Source organism: Nicotiana tabacum, chromosome 7 (genome assembly GCF_000715075.1).
Source record: "Nicotiana tabacum cultivar K326 chromosome 7, ASM71507v2, whole genome shotgun sequence".
Classification (NCBI taxonomy): Eukaryota; Viridiplantae; Streptophyta; class Magnoliopsida; order Solanales; family Solanaceae; genus Nicotiana; species Nicotiana tabacum.
This window is the reverse complement of record NC_134086.1, coordinates 178089027-178105040: the sequence shown is the minus strand read 5'-3', so window position 1 is coordinate 178105040 and position 16014 is coordinate 178089027. Positions and strand designations below refer to the sequence as shown.

Below are 16014 nucleotides of genomic sequence, written 5' to 3'. Positions count from 1 at the left end.
GGTAAGGTTACTACTCACAGTACTCGTGCCGAAATACCAAATGCTTCACCTCGAGCAATTTGTACAAATTCTTCCAATCAATCTATAATTACATAATATCAATCTCATGTTAATTTCCTTGTTTAGGCTAATTCATAGCTAATTTAGAATACCCGACCCTCGAGGTTTCATATTTGACTCTTAATTCGCCGAATTATATTTACCCACCTATGAGTAATTACTAATTTATCAACTCCAACATATTAATATATTTTATTAATCCAATTTCATTAAGTTCCATTGATTCTTTAGGAAGTATGAATGAACTAGTGTAATTTCTATTTCTCTGTAGAATCTCCCAGAATCGAAATTAAAATCTACCAAAAAGAGAAGCTCAAGCTATACCCATAAGACACACTTTGTGCTTAAGATTCCTCAACAGATTGCCAAAGATTAACAAAAATTTATACATATTTTCCCTTGTTTTACTGGCTTTTGTCAATCTCCTTATTTAACTCTAACCATTAAAATATATCCTCAAATTTGTGGAATAAGTACTTGAAGATTTGAACAAATAATGGATGGAAGTGGCTTCTTTTGCGATACTAAGCTTTTTCCCCATCTCACCTTCTGTATTTGTTCTTGATTTTTCGCTTTAATTCTGACCCATCAAAATCCTTTTTGCTTCTGCTTGGTTTTACGCAGAACAGTTTGATTTTGTTTGCCAGAGAAAGGGGCTTTGACCCTTTCTTTCTTTTTCGTTTCGTTTTAGCTAGCGTAGGGCTTTTGCCCTATTTAATCTTATTTATAATTTTTTTTTGGTAAATTACGTAAGTACCCTCTTTCTTTTAATGAGTATTACATAAATATACTTGGTCAAACATTAGCTAGATTTAGAACTCTTTCTCAAGTAATATACTTGGTCAAACGTACTTTATTTCTACTAGTACTAGCAAAATAACACCCAAATCTTTTCACCATTTCAAGCGGTCTATATATGCTTAGTCAACAACATAATTGCAAGGGAACTCAAGGATCATGTCTTCTAATCAATGTGTAAGCTGCCAATTGAAAAACTTGTAGAAACTTCTCGAACGGATTGGATCAGTGAACTGAAACAACACCACCCCCCCCCCCCCCCAAAAAAAAAAAAAAAAAAATTGGAGAGAAAGAATAAGAATTAGTGCATACATCATATAAGAACAAAACCTAAAATTTAATTAATCCAAGTACTTACCATGGCAATAAGCGCAAGTAGAGCTGGAATTGCAGTCATCAGATGAGCGATACCTTTGACATAAATTCGTAGCAGGACTGTAGCAACTATTAATATATAGAAAAGCACCATTGAAACGGCAACTGAATCATAGTACATAGATACCAACTTATACGTAGAAATAATTATAATATCAACACAACAAATGTCTATAAAACAGCCATTGATCTGCATATTATAATTTTCCTTTGATAAAGCGTAGGCAAAAGCAATTACATGAAAGGCCACAAGAGTCACCATATTCATAAGGAGGTGTTGTGCGATTATCTTCTCTAAATGTTGGCTATATTTGCACAAAAAGATACAAAGAATTTGCAGTGTAATAAGAGTAGCAAATAAGAAACAATTTTCATGACCCTGGGAATCCAAATGCAAGATGCCATAAAATATCTTAAAGAGCAAAAAATAAAACCCACATGTCCATGCGTTTATCCACATCACTTGACCTCTTAATTCTCTAGCCATCGGCTTTAGCTTTTTCTTAACCCTAATTAATTAATTAATTAGTTTTGTACACACAAGTGTGTTATATATATAAACGCTAAAATTACTCGGTCAACGTCCTGTTCCTACTCAAACTCTATTAGATTGTTTGTTACTAGTTAGTTTCCTAGCTACAATCCATGATTCTGGCAACTGCTTTATTCGATTTCAATCATAATTAATGAGATTTAAATAAAGATATTACTCATCTTTCCAAAATATATTGCTAGAAGCTTAGAATTGTACAAAGCTTTCTTTTCAAAGGGCATGTACAAAATTGCATTTAGAAAAAGTTAGTGTGATATTACGTGGTGTGGCTATTTGTGTAAGGTTCCCTTTAACTTATGCGGACTAACAATGTAAAAATAATCAATTTAATTTATATAAATATGTTATCTATGAAATCATTACAGAGAACAATTCATAATAACTGTAATTTGTTACCCAGAAAATAATGCAATTAACTTGGTATGATACGTTAAAATGCGTAGTTTTGGAGTACTAATAACGTTTATAAGGAGTGCTTTTGTACCTATATTATGCAATGTTGAGTTCTGCCAATAAGGAAATTAAAGAAATGTAATTTTTACCATCCATGATAAATTTGCAACCCCTTGTCATATGGTGCACCTTATCCCGGTATATTTGCACTGGTAATCGAATTGGAAATTGCACCACGTCAAAAAGTCACACCAATCCTATTGAAAAATAATTAAATTTGGTTTGATTTGGTTTAGTAATGAGTAGAATACTTCGAACCAAACCGACATATAAATATATAATATTTATATATACTTTTAAGATTTTATGTAGAATTTTCTTTGAAAAATATCTAAAAATATTTAGGATTCTCTTACGTAATGTAATATTTAATAGAATATATAGTGCTCCATTTTTATTTACTTTAAATAATGGGTTGTATCATCACTTTCTTATCAAGTATGACCAATATCTTGTTCTTCCATATTCATATATGTCAAGATCTATTAAATTCTTATATTTTGTCGAATTTGAAATGGTATTTCGATAATTTAAAATTAATAGAACATATCATTATTTAGGTAATATTTTTATTTTTAATTCTTAAATTCGATTAACACTACTAGAAAAACCGACCAACTTTAGTCGGTCAAAAAACCGGCCAAAAACCGACCAAAGTTGGTCGGTTTTTCAAAATATTTTAATTTTTAATTTTTTTTTATGAAACTGACCAACTTTGGTCGGTTTTCTTTGGCGCAAAAATGCGGAAAACTATTTTTGAGTCCCGCGAAATTTATTTTTCAAGAAACCGACCAACTTTGGTCGGTTTTGCAATTAAAAATAAAAATTAATATTAAAAAAACCGACCAACTTTGGTCGGTAAATTCGGCCGGTCATTTTAAAAAACCGACCAACTTTGGTCGGTAATTTTTTTTTTAAATAAAACCGACCAACTTTGGTCAGTTATTTTCGTGCAAAAATACAATTAAAGAGTATAAATAAAAGAAAAGAAAATCTTAAAACAAAATGCACCAATGGTCTAGTGGTAAAATAGTATCCTGCCACAGTACACACCCCGGTTCGATTCCCAGATGGCGAATCTTTTGATTACATAATTAAAATACCGACCAACTTTGGTCGTTTTTTTTTTGCAATATTTTTTTTTTGAATTTAATTGGCCGACCAACTTTGGTCGATATATTAAAACGACCATCAAAATACCATCTAAGCGTATTTGGTCGCATTTTGGTCGGTAATTGGCCGTAACCGAACAAAGTTGGTCGATTTTTTTGGTCAGTATTTACCGGATTAGATGTTCAGGCTTTGGCCAATTATTTCGTGAGGTTGGATGTTTCTGAGCCCAGCCGTGTTCTAGCTTGTACGGTCGCTCGGTCTTCATTGTTTGAGTGTATCAGGGAGCAGTAGTATGATGACCCTCATTTGCTTGTCCTTAGGGACACAGTGCGACACGGAGATGCCAAGCAGGCTACGGTTGGAGATGATGGAGTTTTGAGGATGGAGGGTCGTGTTTGTGTGCCTAATGTGGGTGGACTTTGTGAGTTGATTCTAGAGGAGGCCCACAGTTCCCGGTATTCTATTCATTCGAGCGCCGCCAAGATGTATCAGGACTTGTGACAACATTATTGGTGGAGGAGACTGAACAACGATATAGTGGCATATGTGGCTCGGTGTCTAAATTGTTAGCAAGTAAAGTACAAGCATCAACTGGTGGTTTGTTTCAGAAGATAGAGATTCCTGAGTGGAGGTGGGACCGCATCGCTATGAATTTCGTTGTTGGAATCCCACAGACTTATAGAAAGTTCAATGCAGTTTGGGTTATTGTGGATAGACTGACCAAGCCAGCACATTTCATTCCTGTGACAGTTACCAATTCTTCAGAATGGTTGGCAGAGATTTATATCCGTGAGATCGTTCGTCTTCACGGTGTTCCTGTGTCTATCATTTCTGATCGAGGTACGAAGTTTACCTTGCATTTCTAGAGGGCAGTGCAACGTGAGTTGGGCACACAGGTTGAGTTGAGCACAACATTTCATCCTCAGACGGACGGACAGTCTGAGCGCACTATTCAGATATTGGAGGATATGCTCCGCGGCTGTGTTATTGACTTCGAAGGCTCTTGAGATCTGTTCTTGCCACTTGCAGAGTTTGCCTACAACAACAACAACTACCAGTCGAGCATTTAGATGGCCCCTTATGAAACATTATATGGTAGATGGTGTCGATTGCCTGTTGGATGGTTTGATCCGAGGGAGGATCGGTTATTAGGTACAGTTTCGGTACAGGATGCCTCGGATAAGGTTAAGATCATTCAGGATAGACTTCGTGCAGCTCAGTCCTGGCAGAAGAGTTATGCCGAGCGTAAGGTCCGTGATGTTGCATTCATGGCCGGAGAGAGAGTTTTGCTCTATGTGTCACCCATGAAGGGTGTAATGAGTTTTGGAAAGAAGGGCAAGTTGAGGCCTAGATACATCGGGCCTTTTGAGATTCTTGATCAAGTGGGAGAGAAGGGCTTGCAGACTTGCGTTGCCACTTGGTTTATCAGCGGTCCATCCAGTATTCCATGTGTCCATGCTTCGAAAGTATCTCGGAAATCCATCTCACGTGTTAGATGATCGCAGCCTACTCCGCACTACTAATTAAGTAGTGAGAGAGGGTCGGAGCAGCTTTTACCCGATTTTGGGTCGGGATCGATATCCACAGAGAGCTAGAAATTGGAATCGAGTATCTATCTAGTTTAGGATTGCGTATGTGTTCCAAATTACACTTTTAATCATTTTTGGGGTTTTTGATTTAATTCTACTCTTATCCAACTACAATAGTAAATGAAACTAGATTAAGCTAAGAGTTAAACTAAAAAGGGTTGTTCAAATGCTTTAAAAGGCACTAGGGTAGTGACTTTTACCTAGGTGGTTAATTGACGGGTAATTGAATCTAAGACACGATTGACATAGTTGGGGAGTATGATATAACCATTGTACGACTTTACCCACTCTACACCTCTTGGTGGTTCGAGTGATTTTGTCCTAATTGACTTTCTCAAGACCAATTGGGTATGCAAATTTGCACAAGCAACTAGGGTTCACGTCGGGTATTACTCTCTCGAGGTTTAACCCTTTAATTAGGGCTATCAATCTCTTGAGTATGCCCCAATTCCTTATTGGACAAGTTTGGAGACTTATACTCTCTTTCTCAAGAAGAGCCCAAGTCAACTAAACACAAACTAGTGTTTGCAACCACTAATTTAGCAATTAACCATGAAATTGCCCAAATATCAAACACCCACATTCAATCTAGCCCTAAATTACAAGACTCATCAATTACCCACACTATGGTTGAGCCACAACCTTAGCCTATAGGTCTAGCTACTCATAATTGAAGAGGAAAAGCAAGAAATAGATGAAGAACAACTCATATTAATTAATTACTAAGGTAAATAACAAGATTCAATGATGAAAAGTAGATAAAATTGCCCAAAATGGCTAAGAAAGTCGAACCCACGAGCGCAGCTAAATGCTTACAATATATGATGCCCTAAAAATGGAAAAAGAAGCTATTTATACTAAGCTAAAAAATATGGACAAAAATACCCTTGCGGGGTTAGTGCGAACAACACAAAATGGAGTGCGGCCACACTAGGGCTCTGAACTTGAAACTACAGCTCTCTGAACTCAGGCGATGTGGACCGCACAAAATGGTCTGCGGCCGCGGAGGCTTCTAATGTGGTCCGCACAGAATGGACTGCAGACCGCATTGGCTTGGAACTTCACATCTGGCATCTCTCTGATCCTTGGGTCTGCGGACCGCATTAAATCGAGTGCGGCCATATTAACTCCAGTGTGGACCGCACAAAACCTTGTGCGGCCGCATTGCCTCTTTGCCTGGAAATCAGCCTCTCTGAATCTCCTAGTGCGGACCGCACAGAATGTAGGGCGGCCGCACTGGCCTTGTTTTGCCTGAGTTTTGTCTTGTCTTGGTACTTGTGCAAGTTTCACTCCTTTTGAGCTGATCTTTGACATCTTGTCACTTTGTTGATCAAACCTGCAATCAACCACAACTTGTGAGCCTTTTGGGACTATTTTGCATGAATTTCTAATCAAAGCATAAGCAAGAAGGAGTATAAAATGCGTTAAAATCCCTAGTTATCAACTCCCCAAACTTAAGCTTTTGCTTGTCCTCAAGCAAAAAAAATAAGACCCACCCCTTTAGGGAAAATCCAAGAAATTTTCAGCTTTCCTAAAGTAACCTCATCTAGCATCAATTGGGACTAACAATTGCCCTCAATACAAATGAATCATTAACAACTTTTACTCTTTGAAACTCCATGGATTAAGTGCAACACAATAGCATCAAGAATTGACTCAACACATCAAAGAACTCTTTTCTATTACTTCGGTCATTGTGGAATCCAAACTCACACATCCTCAACTCTCCCTAAGTAATCCTCACCTTTAAGATAATGTCACTTAAAACGAGGATAATGAAAATTCACTCATATCTCTCAAGAAAAGGCCACAAGTCCAGTCTAGGTACCATATGATTGCCCCTTATGTGAGTATCCACTAATATAAGCTTCATTCAACTCAAGATCATATAGGGCTTTTGTGGAGACATTGTGAAGGCTTTTGGTTTAGGGTAGGAAATATTTTGGTCTAAGTAGATTCCATCTTCTCTTAAGCACTTCTTTTGATTCATTTAGCACACATTCACTTAACTCTTTAAGTCATTTCACTTCTTTCTAAGGGGTTAGAGAGACACACTGTCACTCTTTCTTATGCATTTCAAACTTTTTCTCCTTTTTCAACTTTCCATACCTTTCATTCTCTGCTTTTCTTGAATCGTTTTTGTTCTTTTTTCATATTGAACATTCTAATTGTCATTTTGCTTTTCTTTCTTTTTCATTGCCTTTACTTTTATTCATTTTTGTGCCTTTTTACCACTTTGATGCAATCCTTGTCTCTCCGCCCAAACTTATACTTTTGCCATGTGCTAAAAGAAAGATCGGGTGCCAAGATAGGGTATCTTTTAGAACGGGTATAGTCTTGTATCATGGTTCTTGAAGGAAAAAGGTCTAAGGCTCAAAAGGGTTGACTAGGAATTTTATCATTGGTAATTTATGGAGGTGTTCAACTATCATTTCACCTCAACAAACATTTAGGGCAAGTTCTAGACCAATGGCTCGGGATATGGACTTGCAATGCGATTACTCGCCACACAAGCTATGGGATTACTAAAGACAAAGAGTCGGGGGCCCACAACGACCTTAGATAAGATTTGAGCACACAATGGTCCCGAAAAACCACTTGATGATTATCGGTCAACACAAGAGTCTCAAGGTCACGACTTTCACCATCCTAAACACAACAAATTATTTTTGACCAAAAGATCAAAGGCAAATGTGCTAGGCCCAAGTGAAGCTTTTCTTGAGGTACCCTTAACTATTAACTACTAAAAATAAAAAGAAAAATGGACTCAAACCCTTAAGAAGGTTGTCACGCCATCCATCATTGGGAAGAGCCACCCGGTTCACACAACACTCTACCTTTGAAAAGAACCATGGCATTAAGAAAACCAAAGGCTTATTGCAAACTTTAAAAATAAGAAGCTACGAATCACAAATAAGAAGCTAAGAATGAAAAATTTGCGGAAAGTAGAATGAATATATTCAAGAGGGGATTTGAATATACAATAGATGGGATGAATATGTACAATGTAACATAACTTTATATACATACCCAAAGTAAAATAAAAGTGCGATAAATGTAACGAAATATTTAAATTATATACAACCCAAAGATGAAAAGATAAAGAGAATAAAAATCAAATGTATATACAGTCATACGAATGAATCCATAAAATAAAAAGTAAGGCCTACCCACTCAAATGAAAGTTGCCATTGTCCCCAATGCCAACTAAACCAAATAAAGCATCAAAAGAGAAAGGAAAAAGGATATAGGGATTCCCTATGGCCTGTCTGTTTGCATAGGATCCTGAGTGGTCCTAGGGTCCTCACTGTTCTCGGAAACCTTAGACTGGTTCCCGGTAAGGCTGTGCATTTGGATCGGATATCCGAAATCCGATCCGCTCAAATTCGGATTTCGGATATTTGGATCGGATTCGGATTTGATTTATTAAAATTTCAGATTTTCGGATTGGATTCGGATTTGTATAGTTTGAACCCAATCCAATACGAAATCCGAATTTATTAAGGGAATAATAAATACTAATTTTATTTTTAGGGTTAGGTGCATTAGGTCTTATTTCATTCTGCCTCAGTCTAATTCTCAGTTCTCACTCCTCAGACTCAGTCCTCACTCTTCACGCCTTACAAGTCACACCCAAAGACTGCTGTGCTGGTGCTGCTCACTTCAGTCTTCACGCGACGCCTCAAGCTGCTCCCTCCTGCTCGTCGCTTCCTCTATCTCTTCTTTGTGTTCCGGCGACCGCACTGGTAACTGGTAAGACACTAAAAATTGATGAAATTCTTAAGAAAGACACTAAGGTTAGGTCTCTTTGTTCTCTTTTATTTCTTGGATAAAATTGATGAAATAAATTGGGGGTTTCACTCTTGATTTTCTTAAACAGAAATAGACCATACTATACTACTATTTTGAATCCGATTTTAATTTTAATTTTTTGTTTTGTTTCGTAGATGGAAGATGAGGTAGAGATGGTGAATAAAGTTCAAGCCCTTGTAAAATGTGGTGAAAGTGGTGCTTCAAATGATTTCACAAACAACGTCGAATCTGATTCTGGTTCGAAGAAAAGAAAAATCATGAAAGAAAGATCAGTGGTTTGGCGATACTTCAGTAAGTTCACTGATAACGAGGGTGTTAAAAAAGCGAAATGCAAGTACTGTCCAGAAGAATATGTAGCTAACACCAAAAACAGTGGTACAAGCAATTTGCTATCACATCTTCTCAAGTGTCCGAACAATCCCCACAAGCCGGAGACAAGCCAGACAAAATTAGCTTTTCAACCGAACGGTCAAACAGGTGATGTCTCGCTTATCCCTTGGAAATTTGATCAAGAGGAATGTAGGAGGGCTTTAGCTCGTATGATAATTATAGATGAACAACCCTTCATTTCTGTTGAAAAGGATGGATTTAGAGACTTCGTGAGAGCTCTTCAACCTTTATTTCATATTCCATCTCGTACTACTATGACTAGAGATTGTTTTGAGATTTACCATGATGAAAAACTTGCTTTGAAGTCAATTTTTAAAGAATCAAAATAGAGAATTTGTATTACGACTGATACATGGACATCAATTCAAAGAATTAACTATATGTGTGTTACAGCACATTACATTGACAAGAATTGGAATTTGCATAAAAAGATATTAAATTTTTGTCCAATTACTAGTCATAAAGGCCAAGATTTAGCTAGTGGTGTTGCTAAGTGTTTACTTGAATGGGGGGTGGATAAAGTATTTACTGTGACAGTTGATAATGCAAGTTCTAACGATGTCATGGTTAAAGAATTATCCAAACAATTTACTAGATGGAACACTAACTTGATGGAAGGTAAGCATGTTCATGTTAGATGTATGGCTCACATCATCAATCTAGTTGTTCAAGATGGGTTAAGAGAAGGGAGTGTGTCTGTGGAACGAATAAGACAAGCTGTTAGGTACATTAGACAATCTCCAGCAAGATGGAAGAAGTTTAAAGAATGTTGTGATCTAGATAGGATAACTTCTAAAAAATCATTGTGCTTGGATGTTCCTACTAGGTGGAACTCCACATATTTGATGTTGAAGGTTGCTACAGTTTATGAGGAAGCCTTTACAAAATATTGTGATATTGATTATGGTTTGATGTCATGTATTTCTAATTGTATTTGTGAGGATGGACAGCCTGCAGATCCACTTTTAAGTACTGATTGGGATAGTGTAAGTCGTATTGTGAAGTTTCTTGAAATATTTTATGAACTCACCTTGAAGGTATCAGGTACACTTTATATTACGTCTAATGTGCACTTTCTTGAGATATGTGTTGTTGGTTCTTCTTTGAAAGAGTTGATGCAAAGTGAAGATGCTACCTTGAAAGAAATGGCAAATAATATGAAAGAGAAGTTTGATAAGTATTGGGGGGATCCACAAAAGATGAACAAAATGATTTTTATTTCATGTGTGTTCGATCCACGCCACAAGTTTCAATCTCTTTCGTTTGCTCTTGCTGCCATGTTTGGAGAAATAATAGGTGTGAAAATACAAATTAAGGTGAAGACATACATGGAATCTTTGTTCAATGTGTATGCAAAGAAGAATGGTGGTTCTGGTTCATTTCCATATTCTCCATCTTCCGGTTCATGTCCATCTTCTCCATCTTCCCCTGGTTCATGTCCATCTTCTCCAACTTCATCTACTTCTTCATCATCGCTTTCAAAATTCATGTAAGATTTAAAGAAGCATAAGAAGGGTGAAGGAATTGATTCTAAAACAGAGTTAGATAAATATTTGGGTGAAGATGTTGAGGAAGACTTTGAAAATTTTAAAATTCTGGGGTGGTGGAAGTTGAATTCACCCAGATTTCCCGCACTTGCTGAGATGGCACGTGATGTGCTAGACATTCCTATTTCTAGTGTTGCCTCAGAATCAGTCTTTAGTACCGGTGGACGCATACTTGATCCGTTTAGGAGTTCATTGACACCTATATTGGTTCAAGCTCTTGTGTGTGTCCAAGATTGGCTTCGGAATGAATCAACAACTCCGGTTAAAATTGAAGAAGATTTAGATAATCTTGAACAACTTGAAGCGGGTAAGACTATCTTATTTCTTCTATTACTTTACTTGTGTTTAATGTATACTTATGTTATGTTTCTTTAGATTATTTTTAAACTAATTTATTCTATTACTATCTTATTCTACAGACTTGATTAATACCGGAAGAGAGCCTTGCATCGTCGACATATAAAAGGTACGAGTTCGTGGCATGTTAAATTTTTCTTAAGCCTTCTAATAAATTGAACCAAGCTGCTGCATTAAGCCTTCTCTATTGTATTGTTTTGTTCTACCACCAAGCAGTCAAGCTGCTGCATTAGGCTGCTACACAGGCTGCCCAACTTGACATGATACACATTTACTGATTCTCTCATTTTTGACAAGTGTAGTATTGCAGAACTTGAAAGTGTGCCAGGTTGAGGATTTCAGTTCCAGTGTGCCAGGTGTGCCAGAATTTAAGGCTGCTGCATTAAGGAATTCTGGTTGAGGATTTCAGTTCATTAGTGATTAGACAGCTATTTGGGATTTTAGTTAATTTTGTTTTATTCTGAAGATTGTGTTTTGTTTATGGACATGTTGAACTGTTGAATTATTACCTTCTCTTGAACTGTTAGCTATGCTTCTGCTCGTGTGTTTCTTCCATTTTGGTTCGTAAAAGAATCTGGATTGAATGAGAATGATCAGTAGAACTTGAAATTCTTTTGCTATGCTTTTGCAAAGTACCACAGTTATTGCAGGGACTTGTGTTATGCTTCTGCTATGCTTCTGCTCTTGTAACTGTTAGCTATGCTTCTGCTATGCTTATGACAATACTATACTATTAGACATTAGTAACATATTTATTAATTGGAATGAAGCCAAAAGTAAAATCTTGAGGTACTGTAATTTATAGTCATTTGTTTGCTATTTTTGTTCTTTTAAATGCTATTGTATTATGTAACATCCATTATCCATATACAGTTATACACACTCCTTAATAATACATACAATCCGATCCGAAAATCCGATCACCAAACCGATCCGAACTTTAAAAATCCGATCCAATCTGATATAATTCGGATCGGATTCGGATTGCAATTTATGGAATCTGAAATCCGAAATTTCAATCCGAAATATGCTAAATCCGATCCGATCCGATCCATGAACAGCCCTAGTTCCCGGTGGCCTGCTGCTCTACTATTGCTGGGACTTGGGCCTGGACAAGCTCCGGAGGTGGTGCACCCTGTGGCTGACTGGAGGAGGTCTCATGTAGGTCTGCCAGCTGGATGACTGCATCGTCAGCTCTGGGAATTATCCTCTTCCTCTTGGGAGGCCTATGTGACTGCTCTAGCTGGGAATGAGCTACGGGTACTAGGTCCTAGAGCAGTAAGTCTAAAGGCAACTGATCTGCCTTCAGTCTGTCAACATCAGCTCTCAACTCCTTCACGGACTCCTTGGAGGCCCGTGTCTTCCTCAGCTTCTTATGCTTCCTAGCAAGCTCTTTGAGAGCCTTGCTATGTGAATCAACTGCATCAGTCAGTACATTCTGAGTGTCGAGGATTTTCTTCTAGTTGTCTAAATCTCTTTAAGAGCATCCTCTATCGATTGGGGAACCTGTAGGGTAGAGGTGCCGACTGAGCCTCTACCATGGTAGTGAGGGTGGACAACTTGGATAGGGAAGTCTGCATCCAATTGTTGATACTAAGAAGTGCTTGGCTCAGTCGGTGGGTAGTAATAGGATGAGCACGGGAAGATGGAATCTCCGGGTCTGCTGAGGTGGATGGACCAAGAGGGATAGTAGTGGAAGTAGAGGCAGGCTCAGCAGGAGTCACTACCACAACTGGCTTTTCAGACTGGCCAGTTGGAGAAGTAACTGTACTCGAAGGGCCTCTTTTTCACTTTCAGATCCCGGAAGTACATAGTGAGAAAACTGGGGAATGGGTAGTTTCTGTCATGCTCGGCACCCACAATAGTAATTATCTGTGACATCACATTTCCCACATTGGTTGGGTACCTCGGCATAATTGAATCCACTAATACTGCCCGGTGGAGAGGGAGGGAGTTTTCATGAGACGTGGGATCCAACCTACTACATACGAATGTTTCCCACCCCCTTGCCTCAAAATTCATACTACGCCTAAGAATTTTGACTCCAACAGTCAACCAGTCGGGGGTGGTACCTGGGATTTCCAGGTATTGTGCTTGCCAGGGACGGATCTCTTCACCCAATTCCATCTCCGCCATGTACAGGGACTCATCCTCCTCATCAAAGCCGAGGTAATCATTGATTGTCTTCCCATTAAACAACACCTTCAAATTCTGCACCTTGGTCACCTTAGTGCCCTTTTTGATGTAGACAACGTTGGTGTAGAATTCTTTGACCAAGTGCTCATTTGCATCCACACAGTCCCCCCAAAAGTATTCCCATCTGACTCTCTCCTTAAATTGTCTCCTCACATTGGGGTTGTGAGGTAGTAAATATCTATCTATGAAACTCCTCTCTGGGATCAACTTCCTCACCGGCCACCATTCCCAAAATTTGTGGTATGCTACTTCACTAACGAACCGGTCCTGCCACACCTCCGGCTTCCTAGTTCTAGCAATACCCCCACCTGTAGTTCACCTCCTTCTCCTACTTCTTCTCCCCCTACTTCCTCTTCATCGCCTACTGCACCCTCTCCAGATAATGAAGCTGTGGGAGAGGTGGAGTATTCCCCACTACCTTCACCTGAGCCCTCAGATGACCCAAAAGAAATGTTCACTGATGCTTGGGCAGTGGGGGATGTTGGAGGTGTATCTCTTAGTCTATAACTCTCTGGCCAGTCAGGGATATGTGTTGGTACTGAATCTGAAGAAATCTCCCAGGAAGGCTCGTACTCACTCCCCGACATGTCAATTGCTCTGTTAGCTGCTCTTATCAACTTTCTAGTGTTTTTAATGTTTTGCCTGGCTTGAGGAGTGAGTTTTATCATTTTCTGCTTCCCTCCCCAGGAGGATTCACCTCTGCCAGGCTGTTTATATCCTTTACCTCATTGTTTCACCATTGTCTACAAACACAATCCAAATGAACTTGTTAGTATCAGTAGCAACAATCAAGAAACAGAATTGCAGAACAGAAGAGAAAAGTTTCAGACATGTTGCAGAATTCACCCAGTGCGGACCGCACAAAATGGTGTGCGACTGCATAGGGGCCAATGAGGACCGTACAAAATGGCCATGTGGTCCGCACAAGGGTGGGGTTCAGACCACCCACCCTCTGTATCTAGGCAATGCGGACCACACAAAATGTAGTGCGGCCGCACAACGGGCAATGCGGTCCACACAGAATGTAGTGCGACCGCATTCCCTAAGGTTCAGCTTTCAGAACAATAAGTAGTGCGGTCCACACAAAATGGTACTGCGGATCGCACAGGGGTACCATGGACCACACAAAAACGACCGCAGTCTGCACTGAGTGCCCAGCTGTGGCACTAAATTAGGGTTCATGGATTTTTGATTTTAAGCTTAATTAACACCCAAGTCCTATCCCTAAGTGTTTGCCCAGCATAGGTAACTAACTATGTCTATATTAATCCAAATATTAACTACCCTAATCTAATCTATAAAAGAAAATATGAGAGGAAGAGAAAGGAAAGCATGAAAAATAGAAATTAAAAGAAATTAACAAAAGAGAACAAGTAAAAGGAATGTAATGGTACCAGATATGAGATGAAATGAAGAATAACAAGTCCAAACAATTAGTTACAAGCAAGGGACATGATGAACAATGTCTTAAAGCTTCTGAGATTTAAAGGTTCGAAAAGGGTAAAAGGAGGGCCTCAGGCCCTATTTATAGAAAAGGACCTGGGGCCCAGTCTCACCAACCAGTGCGGACCGCACAAAATGGACTGCGGTCTGCACTGCACAACTAGTTTCAAGCTTGAGGAGGCAACACACTGCGGTCCGCACAAAATGGACTGCGGCCGTAATGGTCCACCGCGGACCGCACAAAATATAGTGCGGACGTAGTGACAAATTTCAGAGAGATCTACATTTCACCCTCACCAGTGCGGTCCGCACTAAACGTAGTGCGGCCGCATTAACAATTTCAGATACCTGGCACTTTTTTCCACTAAGTCCTGCACTGCATCAACATAACTTTGTAACATCTCACAACTAGTTAGCCCAAAAATCAATCCTATACTACAAAGAACATCAAAGAAAACAAGAAGAAAAACACATGGGTTGCCTCTCAAGAAGCGCCTGATTTAACGTCGTGGCACGACGCAGGTTACCATCACATTATTTGAAATAAAGAAGCGCCACCACATAGCTATCATCAATTTTTCCCAAGTAATGCTTGACCCGGTGCCTATTAAATCTGAATACTTCACCATTTTTGTTATTTAAATCAAGAGCACCAAACGGGGTCACACACACCACTTCAAAAGATCCACTCCATTTTGACTTGAGCTTTCACGGAAACAGACGTAAACGAGAGTTGAACTAGAGAACCAAATCACCTACTTTGAAATCCTTTCCACGAGCATATTTATCATGAAGGTACTTCATCTTGTCCTTGTACAAGGACGAACTGGAGTAGGCATGGAATCGGAATTCATCAAGTTCATTGAGCTGCTCCACACGAAGATTGGCTGCAACATCCCACTCAAGATTTAGCTTTCTCAAAGCCCACATGGCCTTGTGCTCTAACTCAACCGGTATATGGCAAGCTTTCCCAAACACCAACCGATACGGAGACATACCAATCGGAGTCGTAGAAGCAGTCCTATAAGCCCATAGAGCGTCATCCAACTTCTTTGACCAATCGGTCCTATTTGCATTGACCGTCTTTGACAATATGCTTTTGATTTCCCTATTGGAGACTTCAACTTCACCTCTTGCTTGAGGATGATAGGGGGTAGAAACTTTGTGATTAACACCATACTTTGAAAGTAAAGTGTCAAATTTCTATTACAAAAATGAGACCCCCCATCACTTATGATTTCACGATGAGTACCAAACCTTGTAAAAATGCTCTTCTTGAGAAATGTAACAAAACTCCGGGCCTCATTATTGGGAAAAGCCACGACTT

The 16014-nt window shown here is 38.9% G+C and overlaps 2 long non-coding RNA genes across 2 annotated transcripts; one reads left to right on the top strand and one right to left on the bottom strand.

Moving 5' to 3' along the window:
* Positions 1 to 902: 902 nt before the first annotated feature.
* On the bottom strand, positions 903 to 1742 carry LOC107809183 (uncharacterized). Its single transcript, XR_001653357.2, has 3 exons — positions 1672 to 1742; positions 1217 to 1302; positions 903 to 1091 (listed from the first exon to the last, which is right to left on the bottom strand). It is a non-coding gene; the product is annotated as an uncharacterized LOC107809183 (long non-coding RNA).
* Positions 1743 to 10897: 9155 nt separating this feature from the next.
* Positions 10898 to 11404, top strand: LOC107809182 (uncharacterized). The gene is made up of 3 exons (XR_001653356.2): positions 10898 to 10998; positions 11111 to 11157; positions 11351 to 11404. It is a non-coding gene; the product is annotated as an uncharacterized LOC107809182 (long non-coding RNA).
* The last annotated feature ends 4610 nt before the right edge of the window (positions 11405 to 16014 follow it).